Source organism: Odontomachus brunneus, unplaced genomic scaffold, assembly GCF_010583005.1.
Source record: "Odontomachus brunneus isolate Ranch 3 - 2012 unplaced genomic scaffold, Obru_v1 Obru_scaffold_026, whole genome shotgun sequence".
NCBI lineage: Eukaryota > Metazoa > Arthropoda > Insecta > Hymenoptera > Formicidae > Odontomachus > Odontomachus brunneus.
The window spans coordinates 2,146,743-2,159,202 of NW_022639476.1; the positions used below are offsets into that span (position 1 = coordinate 2,146,743).

Genomic DNA, 12,460 nt, shown 5'->3' on the forward strand with positions numbered 1-12,460 from the left:
TATATATATATATATATATATATATATATATATATATATATATATATATATATATATATTCTGTATTCTGTTTTTTCAAAATTTTTCAAAGAAAATAGCAATGAAGAGAAAAGAAAGTAAGAATGAGAAGAGATGCTTGTTAAAAAACATCGGCCCAGAAAGGAATTATCATTTTAAGTCATCATTGAAGAAGTTAATAAGAGTTAATCATTTTTAACATTTAAAGATTCTGATAAAATAAATTGAGACAAATAATACACTTTTTGTTTAATAATGAAGGGTTAGGGGAATTATTAATTTAAAAAAACGGGATACAGAATCGGTCAAAATTTGTACGTAAAAATCGGAGAAAATCCCGATGCGTGCGAGGGATTATTATCCGCCTGAGATAGCATGATCAATTCACGCAAACTAAAAATCCTTACTAGCCCATAACATACTTTAATGTAGTCGAATTTAGACTTTCAAGAGCCTTATTCCTAATGATTTGTTAGTCCAATAAATGTTCAGACTTCGTTCAAGCTTGACGCACCACAACGAAAATTCGCGATGAAAGCAGAAGCGCGCATGCAAAAGATAAAAAACTGAAAATGCGATGGATAAGTCATCTGTCGCTCACGTCGGTTCGCATTTCCCATCTGCATTTGCGGCCTCCCCTCCCTTTCCCGACGTCCGTCCCGGAACGCGTCCGATAGTATCACCGGAAATCATAAGTCATCGCGAGCAAATTGAATCGCGCAACAAATAAGGATAAATGCGCAGGAAGGTGGGTCTCCCGTGGTGTGTGTGTGTGTGTGTGCACGCGCGCGCGCGTGTGTTCTTCTCGTGGAGATAGGAGCGGATACGGATATATTTTCGCGACTGTTTCGCCTGTCTAGGTGTACATATATAGATGTCATGTATATGTAGGTGTACATGTGCGCCGCGTGTTATATCGCGCAGAAACAACTTGTTCTCGGCGAACAGCGATCGACGGGGCGGCGGCCATATAACGTCCGCGTGAGCGAGCCCATGTCCTCGTTCATCCTTCGAAATAGTTATTCGGTCGTAGTAACTGTCTCGGCCGCGAATCACCGCCGCGGCCGGCATTAAACGTACACGCACGTTTTACATGCGGCGGGCATGTAAATTGCCGTTTTGCGTGTAATCTACACAATTTGCGGACTACACCTTTTTTTACGGCGCTCGCGATAGGTTTCCTACCGGTTTGCTTTTTCTATTTTTTTTTATTTCGTCTCTCTCAGTAAGTCATTCGTGCGGAAAAATGTTGAGAACGTTCTCGGTTCCGTCGTCGAGGAAAACACGTCGCGGCAATGTATCGTTCGCGAAAATTGTCGCGCTAATTGGTCGATAGGTTGACACGTTTGCCTTTCTTCGCGTTTCTCGAGTTCCCTTCGTTCCCTAGAAAATTTACAGACAAATTTACTCGACGCACATTGTCTTCCCTTCTTCCTCCCTCCGTTCTGTTCTTACAAAATTCGCTCGTGAGCGTTCGATGTTTGCGCGAAAGTGTACTTCGCACGCGTATGGACGCTGGTGAGAACCAATTTTCAAACAATTCGGCAAAACGAGAGGTGATATACATCGGCAAATCGGTTCGGAAGAACTTCAAGGGATCAAGTTCGGGCCCCCACTTTCGGCCATAGGAGTCACGAAATTCCTGCGGCAATTTCGGGGAGAATCGAATGAGAATCGGAGAGCGGCGAAAGAGCCCTACAACGAAGGGAGAAGGTCGGTGAACGGCGGAGAAGGGCGAGGAAGGAGGGGGGAGGAGTCTTCCCCACAAGTAAAGGAGATAATAGGGGACATATCCTTTCGACCCCTTCGCTCACCATCGCCGCGCCACCCCTTCGAAATGGCTATTCTGTCGAATCCTCCGCGCGTATTACCAGTTAACGGTGAATGTCCACATATATCTGTGCTCACCGTAATGGATATAGTCGAGCGGATAAGGGGGATGAGGGGGTAAGTAGGAGGTAGGTAGGTAGGTCGTACCTGCGCCAATTAGTGTCAAACTACCGGAATAGGGGCCGAACGAAGAGAGAGAGAGAGAGAGAGAGAGGAAGAGAGGGACGGAGGGAGGGTTGTGAGAGGGTCGTCGTCGTCGTCGTCGTAGGTGTAGCAGAACTGTTTCGGGGACGATAAATTTTTGGCGAATCGATTTAATCCGCGCGGATGGAGGCGAACCGTCTGATTAAATTATCCGAGGTGAAACGGCCGCGTAATCGCGACGTATCAATCTTCCTTATTGCGTTATCGCGACTTTAGGGGGAATTTAGGAATCGGCGATCGATGCTCGCTGCTACGAAAGAGAAGCTTAGTGACGAGGGAGAGAGCGGGGGAGGGTTGTACCGATCGATCGATGCGCTCGGCGTAAACAACGACGGGCCGCATTCGTGCACTGAGAAAAAAGCTGGTTGATTTCTTTTTAATAAGACCTTGCTTGAACGGAGCTCGTTCAGGCAAATGTTTAGTCGACTGAACGAATCAGGGAAGACCAGGTCTAGCCGTTACACTTTTTACATAGTGACTAAAAACAAAATTTATGCAATATTTTTTTTTTAATATTGTGCACATTTTTATGTAGGTGTGAACTTTAGGCAAAAGAGAAAAAATATCTTTACATATTCGTGTATAAAGAAGTTATTAAGTTATAAGCAAAGTCGTGCATATGTGACTATTTATGTTACCCAAGATTAGTTGTCGAATATATTTTATGTAAAGGAAACAAAAAAAGAGATTATTTCTGTTTGAATGTTTCATTAAAGTTAGTGATATCTTATAATCAGATACAATAAATAGTCATTGAACTAAGAATATAATTATTTTCACAAACTTTGTAATGATAATTTTGATCTCTCTCTCTCTCTCTCTCTCTCTCTATATATATATATATATATATATATATATATATATATATATATATATATATATATATATTCATTTATTTATTTTTTCTTCTTTAGTGATTTATGCAAGAAGACACACACCAACTAGTATACGATAAATATTTATAATAAATATATTAAACCGCGCGATGAAACTTGTTGACATACAACGCCGACGTGGCTCTTATGTTCTTGATTATTTTTTCTCAATCGATTTACAATCTGGACAGCCTTTTAAATGTTATTTTCTAGTGGGGACACGTTATCTTGTCGTTCGCGAAATTTTTCAACATTCGCTTGATAAGCACAGAGAGAGAGAAAGAGAGATAGAGAAAGAGATGCGCAACTTTGCTGTAACAAGCTGTTGATAAGTCTGCTGGAGGCGAAAATATGCGCACAATCGGGGATACGGTGCGCGCATATTACGCGGGCGTAATTGCGGTGCGTTGAATGCATAGCGCAATGCGACCACGGCTGTCAATCACAGCTTCGTAAAAAATCTCGCAGCCTCATTGAAAACGCCGCGGCGGCGTGTTTGTCGGCTGCTGCGAACGATGGTGCAAGTGTGTGTGTATGTGTGTGCGCGCAAGATCTATATCGGTGTTGGCCGGCCACGTGTAACGGTTTTGTGTTCCGCGAATAAACTATGTAAACTATCTTTTTGCGTGCACACGGTGACATAATCAATGCGGATAACTCGTGAACACTCACTCGACGTGTGTCGTTTTCGATCCGCCGCCTGTCCTCGGTTTCCTGCAGATTCACGCTCGCAGGTACGGGAGTTACGTTTGCGCCGATTTTGGATACATATCGCGAAATCAATTGACTTTCAAATTTTCCAAAAATATCGACGAGCCAACGCTGTTGGCACGGTGCGAGTAAATAACCCGTCATTGGAAAGGTGGAATTTGATGAATTTTGTTTTTCTTTTTTTGTTGTGATTTCATAATTTTTCAAACCTTATAATATATTGATTCATGATTGGAATATTGAGATTTAATAGTAGTCAACAAGAAAAAAGTTTTGAAGATATTACAAAGATTTAAAGATAACGAAATGGAATGCGTGGGATTTCTCCACCTTTTTGGTGACTATTTTAAGAATAATGCTAATGCTATTAATAAATCAATAATTTTGATAGGTTACATTGATGATTAAATCAAAGGGAAAATTTAATCAACAATTTCATAATCTCGTAACTTTGTTATTAAACTAATTGTTATTTGAATAACTCTTATAATAATACAAGCTGAATTCCAGTTTTTGTCAATTTTTCAGTCTTAATACCAGACCAGACTACACGATTATACCAAGAGAGAAAATTCATTTGTGTGGGACGAAAGTATATTTCTGCGAAATTACAGTTTATTTCACAGAGAAGCAAACTCTTATTCATGGAGAAATAAACTTTACTCGACAGAAATAAACTTTATATCCCACAAATAAACTGTCAAGTTCCTTTCTCGCGGTGTAGCGTGCTTAATTTTTCAAAAGCGAGACATCTGCGAACGGAGTCGATCAGTTTGACTTCTGAGAGACTACGATATCGCTGTTCCTCTTTTCGCTCCCTCTTTCCTCGAACGATTTTACGCCGCTCCGCTTTGTTCCCTTCGGCTCACGAGAACCTCTCCACGCGGATGTGCATAATTTACCAGCGTGCCTGTCTAATCACAAGGATAACATCTCTCATTCATTAATCCGTACGCTCACTGCGATCCGTTCCGGCCCGGTAGATTCGGCCGACGAATGCCAGCCGAGCTCGTATTTGCTGGCGATAACACGCGCGCATATGACCGCGCGCGATAATGCGCGTTTCGCGCTCGGCGATTTATCGGCGGGACTTAAAAGTCGATGATCGATCATGCTTTGTCGAAACGCGAGATCGTATCGCGCCCAGGGCCTCGCTATTATCTACCTCGACGCGAGCACACGCTCGCAAATGCCGCGAGTTGCGCCGTGGAGCCCCGCGGGCGTCCAATTGCGCGATAATGTTTTACTTACATACAATGTTTATGTTTGCAAACCGCGCCGTGATTAATCTCGGGCCTCCTACACTCGACCGAGCCGCCGTCGCTCTCGCGCTTTTATCGCTCGCGAATTACACTTACACCGCCGATCCAAGTGTGTTACTTTCAAACGCGTGTAATTTGACTCGGGCTCTTTTTGCACATTTCTTGCGGTTTTAAATCACGTCACTTAAACACGTTCGAGGCGTGTAAATTATAATTAAATACGTTCAAACGCGTTCAAACGCGTTAAGTGACATGAGGTACGTGTAAGAGGAGAGAAAGAGAGCAATACATTCTTGGATTCGCAAAGAGTTGCTTGGCGCGCGCTGATTTTATCGGCGCGCCGTTAATTTGCGAGATTATTAATAATGAACGTATATCATGAGATGTTCTTTCCACCGACTAACACACCGAGCATTCGTCGGTCGGGTTTTTATCGTTTCTCTCTATCTCTTCTCCCCTTCCCGTTGGTTGCTCTAATATTTAATATTCATCGGCACAAGCGATGATGTCAAAAATGTAATTTCCTGTTTCTCTCTTCTTTTCTCTTTGCTCGCTCGAGCCGTGAAAGAACTTGTCGCGCTTTCAAGTTACACCAAAGAGAGACTCTTGACGTTGTTGCTACGAGTGCTCAGTTTAACGCGAAAATTTAACGAGGACGTGCCTGAAAGCGGTAGCGACGCGCTCGTTCGCTTTGAGTCGCCGAGACGCGCGCGCTGTTTAATGAAGACAAATATTTATACAGTATTTCATTATTAATCAAACCGTTAACGCTAGATGAGTTCGATAGCAGCGTTGACCGTACCTACGTTTGTGTGTGTGTGTGTGCGCGCACGCCTGCGTCCGTGCTCGGAATCGCGGCAGATCCGAATTATCAATTTACATCGTGGCGTCGCGTTTATAAATTTACACGCGCTCACGATTTCTGTGTGTACATGTAATGCTCTCTATAAGTGGATAATCGCTTGATAAATATAACGTCTCGCTCCCGCTGCCCACATTCTACCCCTTCTCTCCGCCTTTGCCTCTCCCCCTTTCTCTCTCTCCCTCTATCTGTCTATGTATCTATCTATCCATCCATCTATCTCTATCTGATACACCACACACAAAAACACGCGCACACACTCACCGAGTGAAACCTTCGATCTCCGCGAACATGCACCGCGACGTATAATTAGCTCCTTGACATTACGACGCTGTCTCTCTCGCTACACATCTAAACATATTAATATTAAAAGCGACTTTGCCGCGCGCGCGCGCGTGCGTGCGAGTGCGTTGGTATCACTTAATGCATCGCGGATACGAGAGAACGCGGTATATCGACTCGAATAATATTATCTTCTACCTGCACGCTCAATTTCACGCTCGATTATACACGGCGTATGAAAATCGCTCGAGCGTGCGAGGGTGTGAGTATGAGAGAGAGAGAGAGTGGGAGAAGAGAGAGAATAACTTCTCACGTCCGTCGAACGTGCGCGCGAGATACTGCGAGTTCGCGCGGATAACGACCGATATTCCGGCCGAAAGAGGGCGGTTTTGGCGTCGTATGTTTTGTACGACGCGTGGAGAATCCCGCAAAGTGCAGCAAGGCATTACATACCAGATTTCCTCGGCTTTCTCTTCTCTCATTTTCCTATCGTTTCATGTAAATCTCTCTCGTACTTTGTTTATACTTGTTTGTCGCTTTTAAATCGCGAAGGCATTAGCCCATGATAATGTCAGTCGATTGAAATAATCGGCGAATCAACAGTCAAAACTGATCGATCGTTGTATGTAGAATCACGCATAGGCCAATGAAATTAATCTTTAGGCTGTCGGCATTTTTTCATTAAAAAAAGTGTTTTTTTTTTCTCAAAAATTTTTCTATATAAGTGACATACACATGGCGCAGGATTTTGAGATTTGTGTAAAGTTACAAAAGTGGTTTTCCCGGCAATCTAAAGGTTAATAGTCGGACTTTGCTTTGATTAATTATACACCGATTAATCAAGAATTAATTTTATCAATCGATTAAGTTACTCGTGATTTCACATATGTGACGACTGATTAATTTTGATTATTGATTTGTCGATTATTTTAGGGGAGGGAAATTTTCATCGAGTGCCCGACGCTGCCCGAGGGGAATTTTTCGGAATGCAGAATAATTTTATCTATTTATCTGTCTCTGACACACATACACACACGATTAGTTATCAGTGGTCTGCCCATCCGGACCAGCTGCTGATCGCTCGTCAACGACGGCGGTAATACATCGTGCGTAAGTTTATCACGCCGCGTTGCGCGATATCGGACAGCCCCAGCCGATAGCATCTCGCCGTGTCGACGTGAAAAGTCCTCCGCGTTTACACGCTCGAGAAATTCGCGCAGAAGCGCATGGAATCTCCGCGATATGATCGCACTACTACACGGAAAGATCTCACACTCGCGCTGATTGTCGAAAATTCCTTTCCGCCACTCCTCCTCTTCCGCACACTAGGAGAAAAAATATCTAAGAAACAAAATATTTATTCAATGGATATTAATATGTTTATTTTATTAATAGAAAATATTCTTCGAATAATAACATATATTTTCTCGAAATCTTTTCTCTCTATACATAAATAGAGGTTAAGTATATAAGAGGTTAAGTAGAATATATATATATATATATATATATATATATATATATATATATATATATATATATATATTTCTATTTAACCTCTTAGCTATGGCAGGACTTTTCGCGGAGTTGTATCTCTGTACGGCAAAGTTCAACGCGGACTGCGCGAAAACAATGCAACACAGCGATTTGTGTCTAGTAATGCTTTTCACTACACAAGTACATTAAAATACAGTTTTAGGTGAATAAATTATAATTTATTAAAAGTAAGAATGAGCCACTATAATGGCATACCGTTCAGAAAGACGATATACGTGAAAACCACTATAGTGGCGTACCGTTCAAAAAGATGACATATGCGAAAGTCACTATAGTGGCGTACAGTACCTAAGAGGTTAAATAGAAAAATTATATCTTATTATTTTTCAGCTCTCTCTCTCTCATGCCAAGAAGGAACTTATTCTACTTAAATAACAGGATTTAAATTTAAATAAATATGCGGGCATATTGGCATCCGCTGAATAAATATTTTTTATTTGTAAAATATTTGTTTTCTCACATACAGTGCAGCCTCATTTACCTCGTAAGCCCCGAAACCGAGCGGGGAATGGTTGAAATTTCCCACGTGAGTAGTTACGCGAATCAGATGTATGTGTGTATATACGCGCGTGACCCTTTCGGGTTCAGCACTGGTTCTAGATATGAAATTAAACGCTGCAATGAGATATTTATCTTTCTCGCGATTATCAGTGTGATAGCGACTTGAATAGTGGAATAATGTGCACCGTCTCCCGAAAGGGAGGTTTAAAGGAATGTGCTCGGGTAGGAGAGAGGAGGGAGAGGAGGAGGAGAAGGTTGCTACTAGGCTCTAATGGTCCGGAACGTGGCGCCGTTAAACGATCTTCGACGTTGCTTGCTGTTAATCCCCGGTGTGAGGAAGCGGGCAAAAAGCTAATAGCGATGATTAGGCTTATAAGCGGCTACGCTCGCGCTCTCGCAATCCGCCGCGCCGGTAATCGCGCGCGATTTGTCTGTTTCGTTGGCGTTAATTACACGACGCAATACTGTCGCGTTCTCGACGGGCTGTGAATTGAGCAGCAGCTCGGGGAGAAAACGAGAGATCTTGGCGAGTCTTCGTCTTCGTCCCGGTTGTTTCCGCGTTTACGATCACAATTAGGTAAATAGCCGGGTAGTGCTCGACTCTGCGCGACGGGGATGAGTGAGGTGGGAGACGATAAATTACGAGCGGCTCGTAAATCGCCGGCGAGTCGAGGTCGAGAGAGATAGAGAGAGACAGAGAGATTTTCAGCTGTCGTGTTAAGAATTCGAGCGAACAGCTGAACGAGAACAAGAGAGAGAGAGAGAGAGAGGGCGCGAGAGAGCGAGCGAGATTAAGTGAGTGAATGAGTAAGAGAGAAAGAAAAAGAGCGCGCAGATATGGAAGCAGGAGACTTCCGCGGTCGTCGCTCTCCCGCATTGTCTTGTGAAAGGTAGAAAAAGAGAGACGCCGACAATCATCGGCCCGCATCGCGCGTGTCCGCTAATCAACCGGTTATCATAGAGATCGTTCCGGGCAACTCGGGAGATTAGCCGTCGTCCACTTCGTCACTCTGTTTCATCTTGAGCTTAGAGCGAGACGGAGCTTCGCTTTTGTTCAAATGTATCTCGAGAGTCAGCGCGATATACACGGTGGGCTTAACTTCTTCCGTGGCGATTTAAAACGACTGCGCGATTCCCCCTAGGATGGTTTTTTTCTTCTTTTCTAATCTAAGGATATTTAGATCCTTTTTTCCTTTTTGTTGCTGTTTTCTTTAAAGAATTTTGAAAAAAAGATATATCTAATTTTCACTTGTATTTGCTACGAGTTGAAAAATACAATAGTTTAAGGAAATCAAAAGGAAGATTTTACCACGAAATTTTTCCAAGTATATCCACTTGAGGGGTCAAATCTTGCATCGGTGTTATCGCCGTTGTTATAAATTTCTCTGATTTGAAGCGTGATCGACTTGGTCGCGTGTTGGCGGTTTTACATATATTAGGGGGACAGTGGAAAATACAAGTTGATCTTTTTCTCGAAATGGAACTTAAACGGAGTCTTGATTTGAAATTTAATTCTTGAGATATCTAATGCCGCGTGCATTTGATCGCGTAGATATGAATTGAGAACACCCCGTGTGTAATTTCGTAAGAGCAGCAGTGCATTGTGCTTCAAAGAGGACACCGATGTCGAGCGCGAGTGTCGCGCTCATTCAAGTCTTTAAACGCGTCACGATTATGCGGGAACGCGCTTAAAACGCGGACGGATTAGATTTCAGTCTTTTTACAAGCTCACGAGACCACTGCCGCAAACGGTTTAACTGTACTCGGAACTTTTGTGACGACTTTCGCTTCGTAATGGCCGTCAAGTCGTGAAAAGTCGGAATACGCGACGCGTTAGAAGAGTTCGTTATCGTGGCAACACCGTTTACAATATTGCCGTCTACAACGTTTACTAATTTATGAACGTCTCATTGAAAATTTAACATTCGATGTTTCCTTACTCGATATGTATATAAGACTCGGGATAAGAATAGTCATTTGTCAAAGCGGGAAGAAACTCTTTAGTTGCATGATAAGAGAGAAGATATCAATTAAATAAATGAAGTGTAATATCTACATGAAGAAAATATCGTAGTAAACATTACAACAAAATTTTGTAATCTTCTAATATAAAAATTGTGACTGAAATTATTATATACATTTTTAAAATGTCATGCACGTTTGACTTTGTATTAAGAAATTGTCGTAATTACTTGGATGTCTTTTTATATCGTATATATGGTAGATTGTCTAGTTTACTATTTCTATAATAATTTATATTGCAATTACACTGACACTGTTAGTGCATTCATATACTGCACTACGATGTCAACGTAGTGCAGTTTGACGAGAAACATTGTAAAATGAAGTGTAATTGACATTATTTTTTGCTACAATATTTTTTCCGTGTAGGAGATTCCATGAACGACTCTCAGTTTTCCAAAATACGAGAGAGAGAGAGAGAGAGAGCTTTTCGCAAATACAGTTGTTACGACGAGCAGTATGAAATTGCATAAAAAAAAATATAGATAGCATGAAATATAGAGTAAAAATTTCGCTGTTCCATCTCGAAATCAACGCGCGCGATGAGCGAATTTTATACGCCGCGTTTATATATTCGGGACCAGAATTAGAGAAGTGACGGTACACACTCGCGAGGCGACATAATTGCGTCCATCTGCTCGACATAGTGTCGCACGCCTGTAACGGGTGTGTCCCCCCGAGTAGCGATTAGTTGGGTAACTATTTACGCGAGACTTTCGAGAGAAGAGCAATACCACCACTCTGTTCGCGAGAGCAAATAGGTATGCACGCGTAACCGACGACCTCGCGTTACGTACACGTCGGCTTATCCCCGTAATTACAAGTGATAATTATGAATTAGTCGCGCGAATGGCGCACCATTTGTGCACGAAGTGCCTTGCTTTCTGTCGACTCTGTTGATTTTCGAAGGAATTTTTTGCCGACCTTTGCACAACGAAAGATCAGTCAGTTCTTTCATTATGACATTCTTTGCTTTTTAATTATTGCGAACGGATATGTTTCTCTTTCTACACGCGTCAAAGCAGCTGACATTGATCATTCGTGCTCTCGGTGTCGCAACTTTTGTCAGGGAATGTACACAACGTCGCTGTAGATTCTGACGTGTCGGTATTTCCGTGGTTAACTCATGGGAAGAAGAAAAGATTTCATTGCGACTAATCGTGGTTGCTGATGTATTTCAGTGTTGTATGTATTTGTTGCTGTAAACAAGAAATATTTTCTATTGCTAAGAGAAGCGATTACTCGGCTTATCTTCCTTTTTTTAAGTAATGGTTATCTTCTGCGTAGAAATTCTAAATAGTATTCTATTTACTTAGTAATTTACTTTCTTTGCAAGAATATAAAACTGTGACGAGAAAAAGGTTGGTCCGACTCTATATAGTAAGCAAGACGAGTTCTTCTTTTAATTTAATACTCTTGATTGAAATGTTGAATTTACTAGAATGCATTTTTAATAATTGTAGATTCAGGATATATTTTATATGTAAATTTGACACTTATGATAGATTTACACATATATAAACTTATGAAAGACTTGAGACAAGTAACATTTACTCGAATGTAGTGTGTGCATTTTTCTGTGTTTATTGATCCATAATTCATGTATCTTGACATGATAATTTTTCATATCTGGATAATTTTCACTGTGACTGCAAGGCCATTTTTTTGAGCATGTTACATGTAACGAAATTCAGCTGTCGCGCACAGATCGCCAACTTCTCTTTTTTCCGTGCGTGTGCGCGCGAAAGGAACAAGATAACGCGCGTTGTTCAGGACACCCTGTATACGCACGCGATGGATTCTATGGCTGATACGGCTCATGGACAGTAGGCGTTTCCAGCGTCATTATAAATCAGAGTTAAACACGCTAATTATATCGGTCCGCGGTCGCCGTTGTCGGTAGGGAGGAACGCAGGTCGGGCGGGGGGAGGTGTGTGGCGGTGCGGCTCTCGAGGGGTTCTCAATCGGCGGCGAGTCACGGCGCTTTCGCGACTTTCCTAATTAACGTGTCATAACGAGCGTAAAACCGGGTTACGACCTTATAACTTGGCGCAGGCACGTCGTGACTCTCGATAATTCACGGCGATTGTACGCGTGCTCGCTTGTGCGCGTCGCGCCGCGTCGATTAGATATTATTTGTAGTTAATGACTGAACGGCCCGTTACACCATCGCCCGGCGGAATGATCACGAAGGGTACAATGTGTGTGTTGACGATATTGCTGCAGAGAAAGAAAGGGAGAGAAAGAGGAAGATTTATTACCCGCTTTTTACAGTAATTAAGTGGGGAGAAAAGAGATTTCCTTTCTCCCCTTTCTTCTTCCTTCTGAAAGAAGTCGAA

At 42.2% G+C, this 12,460-nt stretch overlaps 1 protein-coding gene across 14 annotated transcripts in view; it reads left to right on the top strand.

Moving 5' to 3' along the window:
- Positions 1 to 12,460, top strand: part of LOC116842626 (zinc finger protein 608) — a 296,735-nt gene that overhangs the window by 146,505 nt on the left and 137,770 nt on the right. Inside the window, exon 1 of one of the 14 annotated variants that reach the window (XM_032812086.1) lies at positions 2,973 to 3,661. The exons of the other annotated variants lie outside the window; for them this stretch is intronic. The gene's annotated coding sequence lies outside the window, so the exon portion shown is untranslated. Of the gene's footprint in view, positions 1 to 2,972; positions 3,662 to 12,460 lie in introns of those variants that run through there. 14 annotated transcript variants of the gene reach the window in all.